The sequence below is a fragment of the Leucopleurus acutus genome, assembly GCF_964270905.1.
Source record: "Leucopleurus acutus genome assembly, chromosome: 9".
Classification (NCBI taxonomy): Eukaryota; Metazoa; Chordata; class Mammalia; order Artiodactyla; family Delphinidae; genus Leucopleurus; species Leucopleurus acutus.
Window position 1 is genome coordinate 22,294,600 of NC_139144.1, and position 16,499 is coordinate 22,311,098.

The following is a 16,499-nucleotide window of genomic DNA, read 5'->3' on the forward strand; positions in this document are numbered from 1 at the left end:
GCTACCACACTCCTCTTTTAGATTATTGGGGTACCCTCTCCCAGGTCTTCCTCTAAGAGCCTGTGGTCAATTCTGAATGCTAAGATTCAGAGACAACGTTAGGCAGTGGGAAAGCGCAGGATTTGGAGTAAACAGATTTGACGAAAATTCTTCTGCCAATTACTAGCTGTGTGATCTTAATTTACTTAACATCTTTGATCCTCAGTTTTCTCACCCATAGAAAGAAGATGATAACGATAAAACTTTGCTAGGTTCTTGTGAGGATTAAATAAATAAATACATTAAGCACCCAACAGAGTGTCTGGCACATTTTAGGCAACTAACAAATATTAGTTTTATTTCTGTGTCCTCCATTAGGTTTCTCATTACCCAGTAATTCAGAATCTGATGTGAACTAGTCCCATGGTCCTTTCTTTTTTCCTCCCATCCACTACTATCTTCCCCAATAGTCACCACCCTGCTCAGCATTCTTTCTTTGTCCGCTCTAGCCTGCTTATTGGGAAAACCTTCCCCCTCTATCTTGCCCTTCATTCATCTCCAGCTCAGAGTTCAACTCATCCAAGAGGTCTTCCTGATTAAATCAGAAGTTTACATGTTTGTTAGCTTATCTTTGTAACATTTTTAACATTTGAGTTTAATGTTAATCATGCTGCTTTGTATAGAATACTTACATAGAAGTATCTGTTCACTCATTCTATAGCATATAGCAGGCAAACGGTTGGTAGGAAAAATATGTTAATCAAATGCATAAACTGTTCTTACTAACAGTTTTCTGCTAGTGAAGTCAGAGGTGCAGAGAGCCGTATAATGCGATACTGATAAAAGGAACAAGTCATTATTCCTATGCATTCAACTCCAAGCAGCTGTGATTTTCAGTGATGAAAATACCAGTTATGATTTACTGATAGCAAGTGATATTTGACTCTTAAAGAAAAACACCTCTCCAGGAGAAGTGTCCCTCACTACAGCATGGTAGAAATCCATTGAGAACTGAGCCACTACTGCCCCCTATAGTCTATCCAAGGTATATCAGGGCACCATGCTAAATGTTTTCCCTTGACATTCTTAGGAAAAGGTTTTATTGCTAGCAGATCAGTTGTCTACCTAGCTTTGTATCCCCGCTTCCCCCTTCACAGTGGAACTCTGATTTTATGCAGGCATCCACAAAATGCAACCCATGTGACTTAAGGGAATGTGACCCAGCCTGGCCCCTAGATGGGCTTTTAACTAGTGTAAAGCAATTGTGGTGATCTAATGTCTCTTACCTGAATTGGTTAAGTAACCTGGCTTAAGCAATCAGCTCGTGGCATTCTTTTGGTAATGAGACCTATGTTGGGCCAAGTCGGACTGAAAGGAAGTACTCTTATTGCATAATTGAGGGAGAAACTCTCATTTGCTCTCTGCTGGATATGAATGAGGAATCATGTACCCTTATTACTACTGGCGCCCATGCTCTGATCCCTGGGGAAGCCTGTTGTAAGAAGTCCACACTGTGGAAGGCAAAGCAGTAAGATGGAAAGAATATGGGGCCCAGACTTCTTTCAGCTTCTAAATCAGCTAACCCTCAAGGCCTACCTACACTGGACTTCTTCTTATGTGAGATAATACATTTTATAATTGTTTAAGTCTGTTTGAAAGTATCCTAACTGTTAACAGTACTGAAAATGGAAACAAATGAAATAATAATCAATCTTTAAGGTTTTGTTGATCTCCAAGCTTAAGGACATTATATAAATATACATTCTTGGATGGCACACTTCCAAAGAATATTCTCTCAGCCCATCTGTGAATAGAGATAGATTGTGCCTTTTCAGGTTCAATTCCTTATTGGCCTTTTTAGCTTTCTATACAAGAGCTTCTTAAATACAGCCTATGGGTCTGTATTCAACCAGCAACATATGATTTACAAATTCAGGTATTTGACATCTCTGAGTTCATTGCCATAAACTTTTTTCCCCAAACCTGGCTTCCCTCTATTTAAAAATATATCCTCGGATCAAACCAGAACATCATGGTTATTTTTATTGAGTTTCCCATTAGTGTGATGTCATCACTCTAACTTCAAGATCCTTATCTTCTTTTTGTAGAAGTGCCAAAAGCATTATTATTTTAATTCCATACTGCCCTCTTTATATTGTCCCTCCCACGAGAAATAACTGTCTAGTATGAAAATTAGTAATACATGAGCAATTTGTTTGTTTTTAAAATTAAGAACATGGTCAAATATGTTTCTACAAAAACGGTGTTTCCCAAAAGAGGGAACTTGAGAGTTATTTACAAGAATACTTAAATATTGTGTTTTTATTTAAATGACATTCTAGGAAAAAAATTAATATAAGCATATTTTGGATCATTTGTATCTTATAAGTGAAAACTGCCCCCAATAGAGTTGATGCCAAGTGGTAGTTCTTTTTTTTTTTTTTTTTTTAGTTAATTTATTTTTATTTTTGGCTGCGTTGGGTCTTTGTTGCTGCACGCAGGCTTTCTCTAGTTGTGGTGAGCGGGGGCTACTCTTTGTTGTGGTGCGCGGGCTTCTCGTTACGGTGGCTTCTCTTGTTGCAGAGCACGGGCTCTAGGCGCGCGGGCTTCAGTAGTTGTGGCGCGTGGGCTTCAGTAGTTGTGGCACGTGGGCTCTAGAGAGCTGGCTCCGTAGTTGTGGCACATGGGCTTAGTTGCTCCGCGGCATGTGGGATCCTCCCAGACCAGGGCTCGAACCCGTGTCTCCTGTGTTGGCAGGCTGATTCTTAACCCCTGCACCACCGGGGAAGCCCCAAGTGGTAGTTCTTGAATAGTTGCCAGGAATGTTAAAAGAACGCTGGTGTGCTTGACACATTGAGGTTGTTTTCTCACCAAAGGAAGGCCAAACAGTATCGCAACAGACCATATGAACTAGTTTCTCAGTAGTCTAATTAGAGAAAAATGGAGGGAGAATTGAGTCATCAACTTGTAGCTTGCCAAACGTAAATGAACTTTCACCTTAGCACTCAGTTCCATATTACTGTTACAAGCAGGATTCAGTTTCAAAGAACATTTATCATATAAAATTAAAGTTGTCAGCTGGCTTATTTTTGTAGCTTTGTTTATATTTAATCAAATTTGTTTCATATGGATGAATATATAAAAACTATAAGCCCATAGCATTTTTACCTTGTTTAGGTACACATTTAGTAACATCTCACTTTATCCCTTACTAGGTATGGGATAGAATACCTATACCTAGGTATTTTTAATCTTGGGCAAGATTAAAAAACTTCTTTGTTCCTCGGTTTCCTGATCTATAAAAAAGGGGTAATAGTATTATTTACTTTACTAGATTTTATGAGAATTAAATGATTTAATATATATAATGAATTCAGCATTGTACCTGAAATTATAGTCAGCACTCTGAGTTAGATCTACTCTGTTACTGTATTTTTACTACTATTACAAATAAAATAATTTAAGCCAATGCTGAAGGTTCATTAGGACTTTTCCCTTTCATAAGAATATGCTAGAGTTTGATGTCTTCCTTTTCTCAGTCACTGCTAGAGAGTTTAGCACCAAGTCTGTGGCCCATGAGTAGCAAGAGTGATGTTATTATAACATGTTTTCTTTGGCCTTATTTCTGGTTCCATTCATGCTCCCATCCATATTTTCCTTTCTCCTTTGCTCAGACTTTTAATTTATGAGGTCTTGTTGCACTTTATGTGTCTTTTAAAGCTATCTTAAGTCTGTTTGGAACTGAAGGTGTGGTACATAAAAATCAATAAAAATGCATATTCACTTTTAGACTGTGTGAAAGTAGGGCATTTAATAGACAATAAGGCTCACTGGGACATATTACCACATACAGGAAGGATCTCAGAACTCATTTCCTGGAGTGTGAGATATTTTCTCAGGAGTAGGAGTATAATATAATTGACCACAATTATCTTCTGTCTGTTGTATGAATGTTGCAGGTGTTTATTCCATTTCTGTTAAAAAAACTTATGTATTGTATATTTTTCATATTTTTAACTCTTTCACAATGATTACATGTAGGAGTGCAATGTTTGTCTATATTTTATTTAGATTTCTAAATTTTTGATGATTATTTCTCCTGAGAAGGAAATATAGGTATTCATGGTAAAAATGCTATGATTCAGTTCCAGAAGAACAGAGTATTATTTGTGATGACAGTTATATAATTTCCCTTTCCTGATCTTTTTGCTCCATTTTCTGGGCCAGATTTCAACCTCAAACATTTTGAAGTGAGATAAATGAATATCCTGTAAGAGATTTTTAGCTGCCTCTTCGAATTTGTTAAGTGAGATGTGAAATAGCAATTCATCAGGTGTTGAAATTTGCTACTTATAGTCCTTGGGAAAAAAATACCTATCAGTGTATCAAGAAGTATTTTGCTTTTAAAGCAATTATCACTTTGTGTTGGGGACTGAGATGAGAGAGAGAAAGGAAGTGATAACTTTACTTAAAAATGTCATCCATATCACAAGGACCATTATTCTCCAATTAAAATTCTCTACTCAACCTGACATTCAACTCTCATTTTACTTATTTTTTTTTCTTCAGTGTATTTATTTGATGTGTAATTTATTAAGACAATGTAAAGAGGAAAATTGAACTTGAGGACTTACAAGTAATAAATAACTTTTAAGTGTTTCTTTGTGCTTCCCCACATCCAACCAGTTCAGATATTATAGCATGACTTATAAAAGTAATTGATTTTTTCTTTTATTAGTTATTGTAATTTCTGCCTGTTGGACTTACCCAGGAATAACAGCAGAATATTTATTCTCTCAGTATTGCCATCTATTCTTTGTGTGATCAACATCTACCTCTTGCTGGTCACATAAAGTTAGCTACAGATGGCTTTTCACAGTGTTCTTGTAAAATGCAATCACCAACTTTAGGTTTCCTTGAGACATGTAAACAAAAAATAATTTTGATACATAAGGATTTCTGGTTCTTTCCAATCTGTTAACTGAGCTGGTACAAAAATGACATGGTGGGGTGATATGAATAGTGTTAATGGTTGTATGTAATATGTTTACCAACCTCTTTTCTCCACATTTCATGGATTATTATTCTAATACTAAATGTTCTCCTCCCAGCTTCCTTGGAATCCTGACAGCAAAGCTTTTAAGTTCAAGAATACTTGAAAGGAGTTGTGAGTAGGTAGACCAAGTTAATGGGTCTGTATGGTATGTTTTGATGAGTTCTTCTCCTATTGGCCCTGGTGATCTATTTGAAATAGACTTATCCTTCCTAGATAAAAAGTTCTGAGTCATCCATTAAAATTTAAATATTCCTTTAAGGGTTACATTAAGCTACTTTCAATCACTGGAATTCGTTTATCATATTTTTAAAAATGAATACATGCTCCTTGTTCAAAAAACAAATTCAAACAGTACAAAAGGGTACAAACAGAAAAGTTTCTTTCCCTTATGCATACTCAAATTTCACTTTTCGGTATCTTCCAGAAATTTTCTTTGCGTATATATTTAGTTTCTAATTAAATTTTTTCAAGTGGGACAATCCATATATTTAAAAGATAACACTGTTTTCCTTTATACCCACCTCTTTTATTTTACTCCCAGGGGAAACATATTAACAGCCTTTCTCAATGCCCAGATAAAAGCAAATACCTTACAATGTCTGATTTTTAAAAATAAGAAGATACTCTTTACATTATTTGGCAATTCTCTTCTCACATAACATTACTTGGACATTCCTAAAAAATAACAAATATAAATCTTACCTTTTTCTTTAAACAGCTACACAAAATTACTTAGAATGGATATACCATAACTAATTGCAACTATAATGTTATAATAAGTATTTTTATAGTCTTACATTCTCATTTTTTAAAAAATTTTTATTGATTATAGTTGATTTACAATGTTGTGTTAGTTTCAGGTGTACAGCAAAGTGGTTCAGTTATACATACATGTATATCTTTTTTTTTTTTAAGATCCTTTTCCCTTATAGGTTATTACAAAATATTGAGTATAGTTTCCTGTGCTCTACAGTAGGCTCTTGTCGGTTAACTATTTTATATATAGTAGTGTATATATGTTAATCCCAAATTCCTAATTTATCCCTCACCGCCCCCCCCTTTGCTAACCATAAGTTTGTTTTCTACGTCTGTGGTTCTATTTCTGTTTTGTATATAAGTTCATTTGTATCTCTTTTTTTTTAGATTCCACATATAAGTGATATCACATGATATTTGTCTCTCTCTGTCTGGTTTACTTCACTTAGTATGATCATCTCTAGGTCCATCCATGTTGCTGCAAATGGCATTATTTCATACATTTTTATGGCTGAGTAATATTCCATTATATAAATATACCACATTTTCTTTATCCATTTATCTATTGATGGACATTTAGGTTGCTTCCATGTCTTGGCTATTGAAATAGGGCCGCAGTGAACATAGGGGTGCATGTATCTTTTCAAATTATGGTTTTCTCCAGATATCTGCCCCAAAGTGGGATTGCTGGATTGTATAATAGCTGTATTTTTAGTTTTTTGAGGAACCTCCATACTCTTTTCCATAATGGCTGCACCATATACATTCACATCAGCAATGTAGGAGGGTTCCTTTTCTCCACACCCTCCCCAGCATTTATTATTTGTAGACTTTTTGATCTTGGCCATTCTGACCAGTGTGAAGTGATACCTCATTGTAGTTTTGATTTGCATTTCTTTAATGATTAGTGATAAATAAATAAATAATATTTTATTTCTGTATATAGAATGAGATAGGGAAATAAGTTTGAATTTTTTTCCTAGATGACTAGCCTACTATATTTGCACTGTATATATTAAATAAGCTCTACTTTCTCTTATGAATGGAATGCTACTTTTGTCATTTATCATTTATCTATACCTTGTGGTTTTTCTTTTACTCGCTATTTTATTACAGAAGCATTATATTACATTTAATATCTGACAAGGCAAGTCCCATATCACAATTCTCTTTTTCAGAGTCTTCTTAGCTATTCTTGGATGCTTTCAATTGACCTTTAAAATGTTACTCAGCTCTAAAATATCTATATTTGAATTGAATTAAATTTACATATTAATTTTGGAAATATAAGATTTTATGATGTTAAAACTCCTCATTCAGGATCAGGGTATATCATTCAGTTTGTTCAGGTCTTGATTTATGTTCTTTAGTACAGTTTTATATTTTTCTTCATGTATATTTTGTCATAATTAATGATCTCATAAATGATGTCTGTGTCTGTTATTTTATGTTATGTTATTCTATTGGTTATTGCCAGTATAAAGAGAAACTAAGTGCTTTTGTATATTACCTCAAATCCATTCATTTTTTTATACTATTAACTTACTAAATTGGTTTCTTGGAGTTTCTATGTCTATAACCACATCCTTCAAAAAATAATATTAAATTTTCCAATATTTATATGAATTATTTTTTTCTTATCTAATACATTAGCTCTAAAATGATGTTTAATTATGTTGACGTGGACATTATGCACTGTCCCTGATTTTAATAGAAATGCCTTTAGCATTAGAAATGGCTTTAGCATTTTACTGTTTAGTTTGATGTTGGCTTTTGGTTTGTGTCAGTCTCTATCATATTTCCTTTTACTTATTTTTTATTTGGAGGTTTTTAAAATTAGGAATGGATGGTAAATTTTGATAAATCTCATTTTAGTATACTATTGTTACATTCATAACAATATTCATTTTTATACTGAATTATCTTGAAAGAATATTGAGCTATCCTTGCATGCCTAGAATAAACTCAAATTGTTGCTCATTTCATTTAATGGTAGATTAGATTAATAATATTTTACTTAGATTTTTTCATCTATGTTCATAAGCAAAACTGATTTATAAGTTTCTGGTTTGTACTCTCCACTGGGTTTTGTTAATAAGACATTGCTATCTGCATAAAATGGAGATTCATGTATTTTTCTATGAGCTAAAGTACATTGAGTGACATGAATCATTAGTTTCTTAAGACTAAATATATCTGTATAACTACCTGGGTCTGTAGCTTTTCTTAAAGATATATTTTTAGTTATTTTTTATGATTACTGCTCTGTTTAGTTTTTCATTCTTTTTTTTAGGCTAACTTTGGTTATTTATATCTTGCTGGAAAATTACCACATCCCCCCCTCTATTTTCAATTTTATTTCCATAGGGTTACACAGATTTCCCCCACAGTTTCCATAATCCTTCCATATCAGTGCTTAAATCTCTCTTTTTCTGTATTTTTTAAAAATTGGGTTTATCTTTTTCTTAAAGAACCTACTTTTTTTTCAGATTGCTTTTCAAAGAAAAGTTAATTGAAGTGGAAAAAGTAGGACACAGGCACACAGGCAGAGAGGAGAGTAAGTCCAGAAAAAGGCCTGTGGTGGGAAGGGGGTAGGTGGTTCTCGTCTCAATCTCACAATTTTTGTCTATAATTAGTACTTTAGGCATTAGATAAAGCCACTGCTTTCTAGCTATCAGATTGTCAGTAGTAGATTGGCCCAGTGCTGAGATGGCAACTCGAATAGTTTAGAAGCTGCTGCCTGCTTTTCTATGTTGAGGAAGATACTGAAACCATGTTTCCAACAGTAGATTTAGTTATTAGATTTAAGTTCAAGTTAATTTACTAGCTATGCTTGGCACGTTGTAGGCAGTCAACCAATAATTGTTGGAATGAGTGAATCTCTATTGGGTACTCTTAAACTCACCGAGCCTCATCATCTGCATCTAGAGAATGGAATGGTAATACCAACCTCATAGGTTCAGTTTGAGGACTAAATAAAATGAGTGCTTGTGTCTGCACATGTTTTCTCAATCATAGAATGTTATGAAAATATAAAATTTATGGCCTGATACTATAGTACCAATGTTAGTAAAACTATGCTGTTGGATTGCTAAGTCATCTACTGAACACTTATTGTGTTTTTATTTCCCTGACCTTTGTTTAATAATTTAACATTCAGTAATAAGCAACTTAGAAATAATACTTTAACATTAAATAATAAGCAACTTAGAAAATACAATTGAGCAGCAATGGACAGCTCACTGGAATTTGGGTGATCATATAGCGTTTGCCTGGTACGTGGTAAGATGTGACCTCAGGGCCTTCTCCGTCTCTGAACTTCAGCTTATATATAAATATATATTTAAATTTAGTAATTAGGTCAAACAGTATATTTGGCCATAAAAAAACACATGTTGCTTTAACATATTCTGCTCTCATAGGAGGTCTTAAAATTTCATCTGCCAGGATAATTAGGAAAATTCTTCTGATTATTGAATCTTTGAAATGTGATTTTCTCCTTCCCTAACTTCAGATTTCCTTGTTTTGTATCTAATTTGGCTATGGAAAAAAAAACCCAAAAAACACATAATTTTGGCTTCAAACTCTCCAAAGAATACTGACCTTCAGATGCCTAAAATGACTGTAACAAAATAAATGCCTCCAAGAAAATAACATCATGCCCAGTTTTATCAGTAGTAAATACTGGGAGGTACAGTCACTAAGCCAGAGCCTGCAAAGTCTTTGAGGATTTACATGTGATTTCCTCTCTTAGAGAATCTGTCACACATGCTCACTTTAAATCTCAGTGAACCAGTTGCTTTATATAGAGATCAGGACAATAGTTGTCCCGATCGAGACCAGTCATGTGCATCAAATATTAGCAAAACTCAAATGTGGTGGATAAAAGAAGCTCCATCCTACCTTTAGATGTTATAGCTTAGTCTAGGCTCCATTTATCTAGGAGCAGGGAGCACAGTTGTACTGAAGGTCATTTTGAGGTCAACATTATTTTTCAAACAATAACACTTGTCATAGACCTCTATTAAGTTGGCAGTCGTTGTCATTTTCCCCTCTTTTTTTCTTTTCCTTTGACCTGGAAATCCCAGGGCAGGCCATTGATGACCTTTATCAGGCCACCCTAGAGTTAAAACCATGGCTCATTCTGAAATTCAGAAAAAGAGAGTTCAATGATTAACAGAGGCAGGAAGAAGAGCTGTGGGGAAGCCCATCACTAAGTTCCCAGAAAGTGCTGCTTGTTGACACGCAAAGTTTAGGGCTTTAGTGTCAGCATGCAAAGCTGCTTGATCCCAATAACTCACCAGCCTGTGTCACCCTGTACATGGATCACCTTGTCCATCCAGGTCAGAGAACGTGGATCTCTTAAACAGAGGGGCATGTGGTGTCCTCCCTGTGGGGCGTCTGCTCTCTGGACCTTCTGATCAGGAAGCTTTTCTGACCTCACCTCATGTGGAACCTCTGAACTGCTCATTCTTGGAGAAAATCCTCTCTCAGGCATTCTAAATGACTCTTGGAAGAACCAATTCTCACCCAGTGGAGGAGCTTCTGCAAAATAAGGCAGGGCGGCTAGACTATATTTTCACGAAAGTAATGGAGAGTTAGGAAATCAACCCTTATATTGTATATAATACATTATGGTCGATCTAAAACATGGATAACTCTGGGAGTATTTCAGCATAATACCTGAGAACTATGCATTATAAGAGCATAAAATGTAGTCTTTTGCCAGCTTTCTCAGCCTGTGACACCCCAAAGATGTAAAATTAATCATACTGCACAGAAAAAGGTTATAAGTTGTTGAATACCTTTGACTTGAATGCTACCTTTACTGAAAAAAACGAGCAGCTAGTGGTTTACATTATTGTGATTATTGTGTGTACCTTAAGTTCTAAACTCTTATAAAGTGAAAGGAGATTTTTGTCATCATCGGTATTTCAAAAACACTTCAGATAAAGACTATCTAGAATAAATATTTACAACTGAATTTTAAAACTTGTAAGCCCACCTTGCAGGCAGTAGTTTGGTGAACCAACTAGGAGTTCTTCCAGAAAGGAGGAACAATGTCTTATTAAGAATCTCTTATTAACAATGTCATTAAAATTCTTATTAAAAAATATAATATGAGCAAAGCCATTAACAAAATCTGTCTTAAAACTGAGAAATCTAACTTTAAGAGTTACAAAACCCATCACCATTAAGGCATGGTTGCACACATTTGCTGCTCATGCTTCCCATGCCAGTGCAAAATAATAATAATGCTAATGATTTTAAAGCCTTCAATTTGGCCAAACTATCATATATATAATTCATAAAGTGCTAAAATAATATTTAAAAAGTAATCATAACTACCATTTCTTTTAAATGAGCGTATAACTTACAGTTAGTAGGCTTATTAAATTGGGTAAGAAGTATATTATTGGATTTCGGTTTGTGGGTTCTCATAAAAACAAACAAACAAACAAACAAAAAACCTCACAAGTCCTCTAGAATAATCAGAACCACAAGGCTAGAAGTTCATGCAAAAGGACTGGGGGTTTCGTTAGAGATAATTGGTTATGATCCCCAAATCTAATGCTATGGTCACACTATTTGGACAATTCAGTTATTTACAAAATTAGCTGAATTTGAGCACCTTTAGTTTTGGGTCCAGATTCATTTACTTATCTTAATACTGAAGCTACAGCATTGGTCTTGTTATAAATACCTTGCCTCAAATTTAATGTAAAATGTGTGATATTTAACACTTCCTGTATGAAGTATATAAATGATAGAGAATTTGGCCAAGGCAAGGCTTTAAAAATTATTATTATTATTACTTTTCACGTTAGTGTCTGCAGCTTCAACAGCAACTTTGTCAAACCGTGTTTTAATACTGACCGGTTTTATAACTCTTAAAATGTTAAGATTTTCAATTATAAGGCAAGTTTGTCAATGGCCTTTCTCTCATTAAATCCTCTAATATCAATGAACAATGAAATGTCCATTGAACTATTAGGAAATAAAATATATTAGACTGGATTGTATAATGCTGAGAAGTTTGTCTCCAACAAAATTGTTAGACCTTCTCTGGCTTTGAGCAATATCCACATTATAGTCATTAACTGAAAAATAAACACAAAAATATGCCATTGTGTCCACTATGTGAAAAATAAAATCTCGTAATATCATAGGCATGGAAGTTGCTTATCATTTCACATTTAATGCTTTGTTTGAAACTGACCCATGACCCATTTGAGATCAAAGTTCATGTACTTGGCAAGTAATGGTGGCATTATTGTGTGTGTTTCTCTGACATGTGAAGTGCACAAAAAATGAATTCATAGAGATAAATTGTTTGGCATGAACAAGTCCCCTTGAATCCTTTAAGATTTTCTCAAATTCAAATGAGGATAAAGCATTAGAGAAATAAATTATTAAAGGTAGCTAGTTTTATTCTTTTTTTTTCCCTACCAAAAGGCTTGGGATTCCTAGTCCTTCAATATTTTTATTCTTTTCAGAGTGAGTTTCATGGTCCAAGACCATGAGACTTAACAGAACTTTAGCAGTGGAATAGTACTATATTTCAGCGATGTAATATGTCAAATAGGCTTTTAGGCTTAAACCCGAACTATGATTTAGTATATTTGGGGTAGGGTGCTAGGAGAGGGAGATAAATTCAGAATTGGAATGGAATGTTCACTGTAATCTGCACAAAGCCAAAATTACTTCTGTGCACATCTGTGTGCCATGCATAGGCCAGGCCGGCGGGGAGGACCTCTGATACTTTACAGTATAAACTTGAAAGGGAGGTGTACCCCTGGAACAAGAGAAGCCACTTAGTTGTATAGGATTCCTACCTCCTCCTCTCCAAGGGGGGGAATGAATCAAGGAGGGATGGACGGCATTTCCCGTCTCTCCTCAGCACCATCTTCCAAACTGAGATAGAATTTCTTATACAGCTTCTGAGTGGTGGCTCCTTGAGAGAAAACTAAGAGAGGGGGAAGGGCTGTCTGTTCAGGCAGATATTCAGAGTTCAAAGTTTGTTGTTGGGGTCAGCATGGCTAGGAAGGGCACTGTTTTTGGAATCCTAAGCCCTTGGTTTAACTCACAGCTCTGTTACCACAAGTCGCTGGTCTTGGTTAATCAAGTTCTGTTGGAGCAAAGCCGTGTCCATTGGTCGCGTATTGCCTATGGCTGCTCTCACAGTACAACTATATTGCTGAGTAGTTGCAAAAGAAACCGTATAGCTTGAAAAGCCAAAAATATTTACCATCTGGCCCTTTACACTAAAGTTTGCTGACCCCTGATAGAAACCAAGTGTTAGGGCAGCAAACTGATTAAACTAATTGACACTAAGATGCAGATGACTAATATCTCTTCCATAACCAGCCCCAGGAATATTAACCTATTAAAAATGTTTTAAAGACATAATTAATTGCAATTACATGAATAAAATCTCGGTGGGTCCTTGACAGATACATTTTAGTAGGTACACTTCTCAAGGCCTACCAGGAAGTGCCTACATCTTTACTTATTTGCTCATTTCTGTTTACTCTGCTTGTGTTGCCCTTTCCACTCCCACTGCTTGGACTTGGGTAATTTCTACTTGTCCTTAAGAGTTAGCCCAAGTCTCCCCTAAGACATTTATTCCCCACTGAAGCATTCCCAACACCTGTGATCCTTTTCCATTATTTTTCTTGCTGAACCTCAATTCTAAAAACCACAATGAAAATCATTCACTTTATCAAACTATTTATCACACTATATTATAATTACTTGCCTGTATGTTTCCTCCATTAAACAACAAACTCCTTGAGAGCTTAGACTGTCTCTCTTCACTCTTATATGCCCAGGACTTAGCATGTTACTTGGCATACAGTAGGTGAACAATACTTAATGAATCTGTATTTATTAATCTCCCTCAGTTTAACCCCTGAAAAGCAAAATTCTGGCTACCTGTTTCCTTGGGAGGAATATTTATAAGTAGAGAATCTCCTTAGAAAATTTCCTTGAATACTGTGAAAAGAAATTGGGTAGATATTATCTATAATTGTATCCTCTCTGTTAGAGAAAACTTACTTTATGAGCACTGCTAATAGCTGTTGAATTCTAAGATAATGTTTTTTTTTGTGGTGAAAGTTTCCAGCAAGGTCATGTGCTCAGAAAATATGCCTTATAGATTACAAGCCTAGGTGTGTCAAGGTTTTCTATACTGATACATAGAAAACACTGTTATTATTATTAAATTTTATGGAACATGAGACTCCTGGCCTCTATTTTACAATGGTCCAGATTTTTCTTGATCAAGTTAAAATTTACCTTACCACGAATGCTGCTCCTGAAAACTGGGACTTATCAGCTCTTGTCATTAAGCAGAAGAATCCATTCAGACATGTTGTCAGACATGCTGTAGTTACTAGAGAAATACGTGACACCACAATGAACCTCCGCTGCCAAACAATGGAAAGCATTTCGGTTGATGCAGCGGACATTTGTTGTTTGTTCTGCTTAGCTTTCACTTTCCCTTCTTTTGGTACATTTTCTTTTGGGGACCCACCCCTTCCTCTCTCATAGTGTGTGTGGTTTGGCGGGCCTGACTCTACCCACTCTACTGACAGGGACCATCAGCATTTCCATCACAGTGACTGTTCAGGGACTGGCACACAACCCTAAGCCAATCCATGAGACGCAATCCTGTAATGATAAAGTATGTCTGAACTTGCCAAGGGCTACCATGTTGAGAGGGTCTGCCTGAGAGTGATACCTCTGCAGGAAAGAACAGAGCTGAGAGACAAAGAGTGAACGGAGTCCTGGTAGCGTTACTTAAAATGTGCGCAGAGCCAGAACTTCCTTTGGATGTTTTCGTTTTCTCAACCAGTAATAGCTTTTTTTGGATTAAACTAATTTGAGTTGGGGTCTGCATTGCTTACAATCAAAAGGTTCTATCAGCTCTAATCAACAAATAATAGTGTAATGAAATTTAAATGTTATCTGGAAAAGATGTCTTGGGAAAGTCCTAGGAGCTCAAATAATAGAAAATATAAAGAGAAAGAACATTAAACATAACTAAAAGCATTTTGAAGCCAGTTTCAAAAATTAAACAAATTCTTAACCGGGAATGATAGGTGAGAAAAAAGTTATTATATTTTCACTTTCCATTTTTGAATTTCACAGTTTTGAATATAGCAAAGTATTTTAGTCATACGTGGGGCATTAATATTTTGAATATTATAATTGATATTTAAGTAAAGGCTTTAATTTTTCTTCAATTACATGTTTTTAAAAGTTAATTCATTCTTTTAAAAATTGATTATGAAATATCTCATACATATGGAAATACACTGGAAACATAAAATGTAAACATATAAAATAATATAACCAGCACCTATGTACCTGTCACCCTAAGAAATATATCATTGCAAGTTGAAGCCCCCTTTTTCCCTCCCTGGACAAATCCCTCTCTTTCCGTCCTAGAGGTAATTACTATTCTGAATTTGTTGTCATTCCCATGCATTCCTTCATGCTTTACCATATATGTATGAATGCCCAAACAACAAATAGTGTTATTTAGCAGGTAACTAAGCTTTACATAAGTGGTACAATAGTATATATTTTCTCCAGCTACTTTTTAAATTAGACACTATATTTATGAGATTCATTCATATTGAAATAAGTATCTCTCCTTTATTCATTTTCACTACAGTATAATATTGTATTTCAAGTTTTTAATAGGTTAAGAACCCAGTAGGGGGTGGAAGAAATCTATGAAATAGAATTTTCACCAACCTATAACTGAAGTTTAGCATTCCTTCAGTTATAAAGCAGGCAACCAACCATAGTAATATGTGACTAGATCACCATTAGAAATCACAGATATTTCCATATCACATTTATGCTTAACATAGAGACCTTGAAATATAGAGTAAGGCCATTAATTATCTTTTTTAAATGCTTAACACTTTAAATTTGCATTGATATTTTCCTTACAAAGTGTTTTAATAACTAATACATATCCAGTAATCTCCTGGGGAGGTATTTTCCCCACTTTACAGAGGAAGGTATTGGAGCTAAAGTGCTTGTGTGATTTATCGAGACACCCAAAGTGTGTATTTCATACACAAAGACACACACCGTATGTATACACACAGTGAGACAATCTATGTATTGCGTTTAGGCTAGGCATACCTGGTCTTACTTTCCATTCTATCTTTTTTTTTTTTCCAGTTCGTAGTCACCTGAGTTTTTTGCTTTTATTGATTTTAGCGTCTAATATATAGTGTCAATTTTTTATTTTTTAAATTAAAGAAAATTTATTTTTTTAACATCTTCATTGGAGTATAATTGCCTCACAGTGTTGTGCTAGATTCCACTGCACAACAAAATGAATCACTATATGCATACATATATCCCCATATCCCCTCCCTCTTGCATCTCCCTCATACCCTGCCTATCCCACCCTTTTAGGTGGTCACAGAGCACCGAGGAGTTCACCCTGTGCTATGCATCTCCTTCCCACTAGCTATTTTATATTTGGTAGTGTGTATATGTCAATGCTACTCTCTCACTTCGTCCCAGCTTACCCTTCCCCCTCCCCTTGTCCTAAAGTCCATTGTCTACGACCACATCTTTATTCCTGTCCTGCCCCTAGGTTCAGCATAAACTTTTTTTTTTTTTTTAGATTCCATATATATGTGTTAGCATATGGTATTTGTTTTCTTCTTTCTGACTT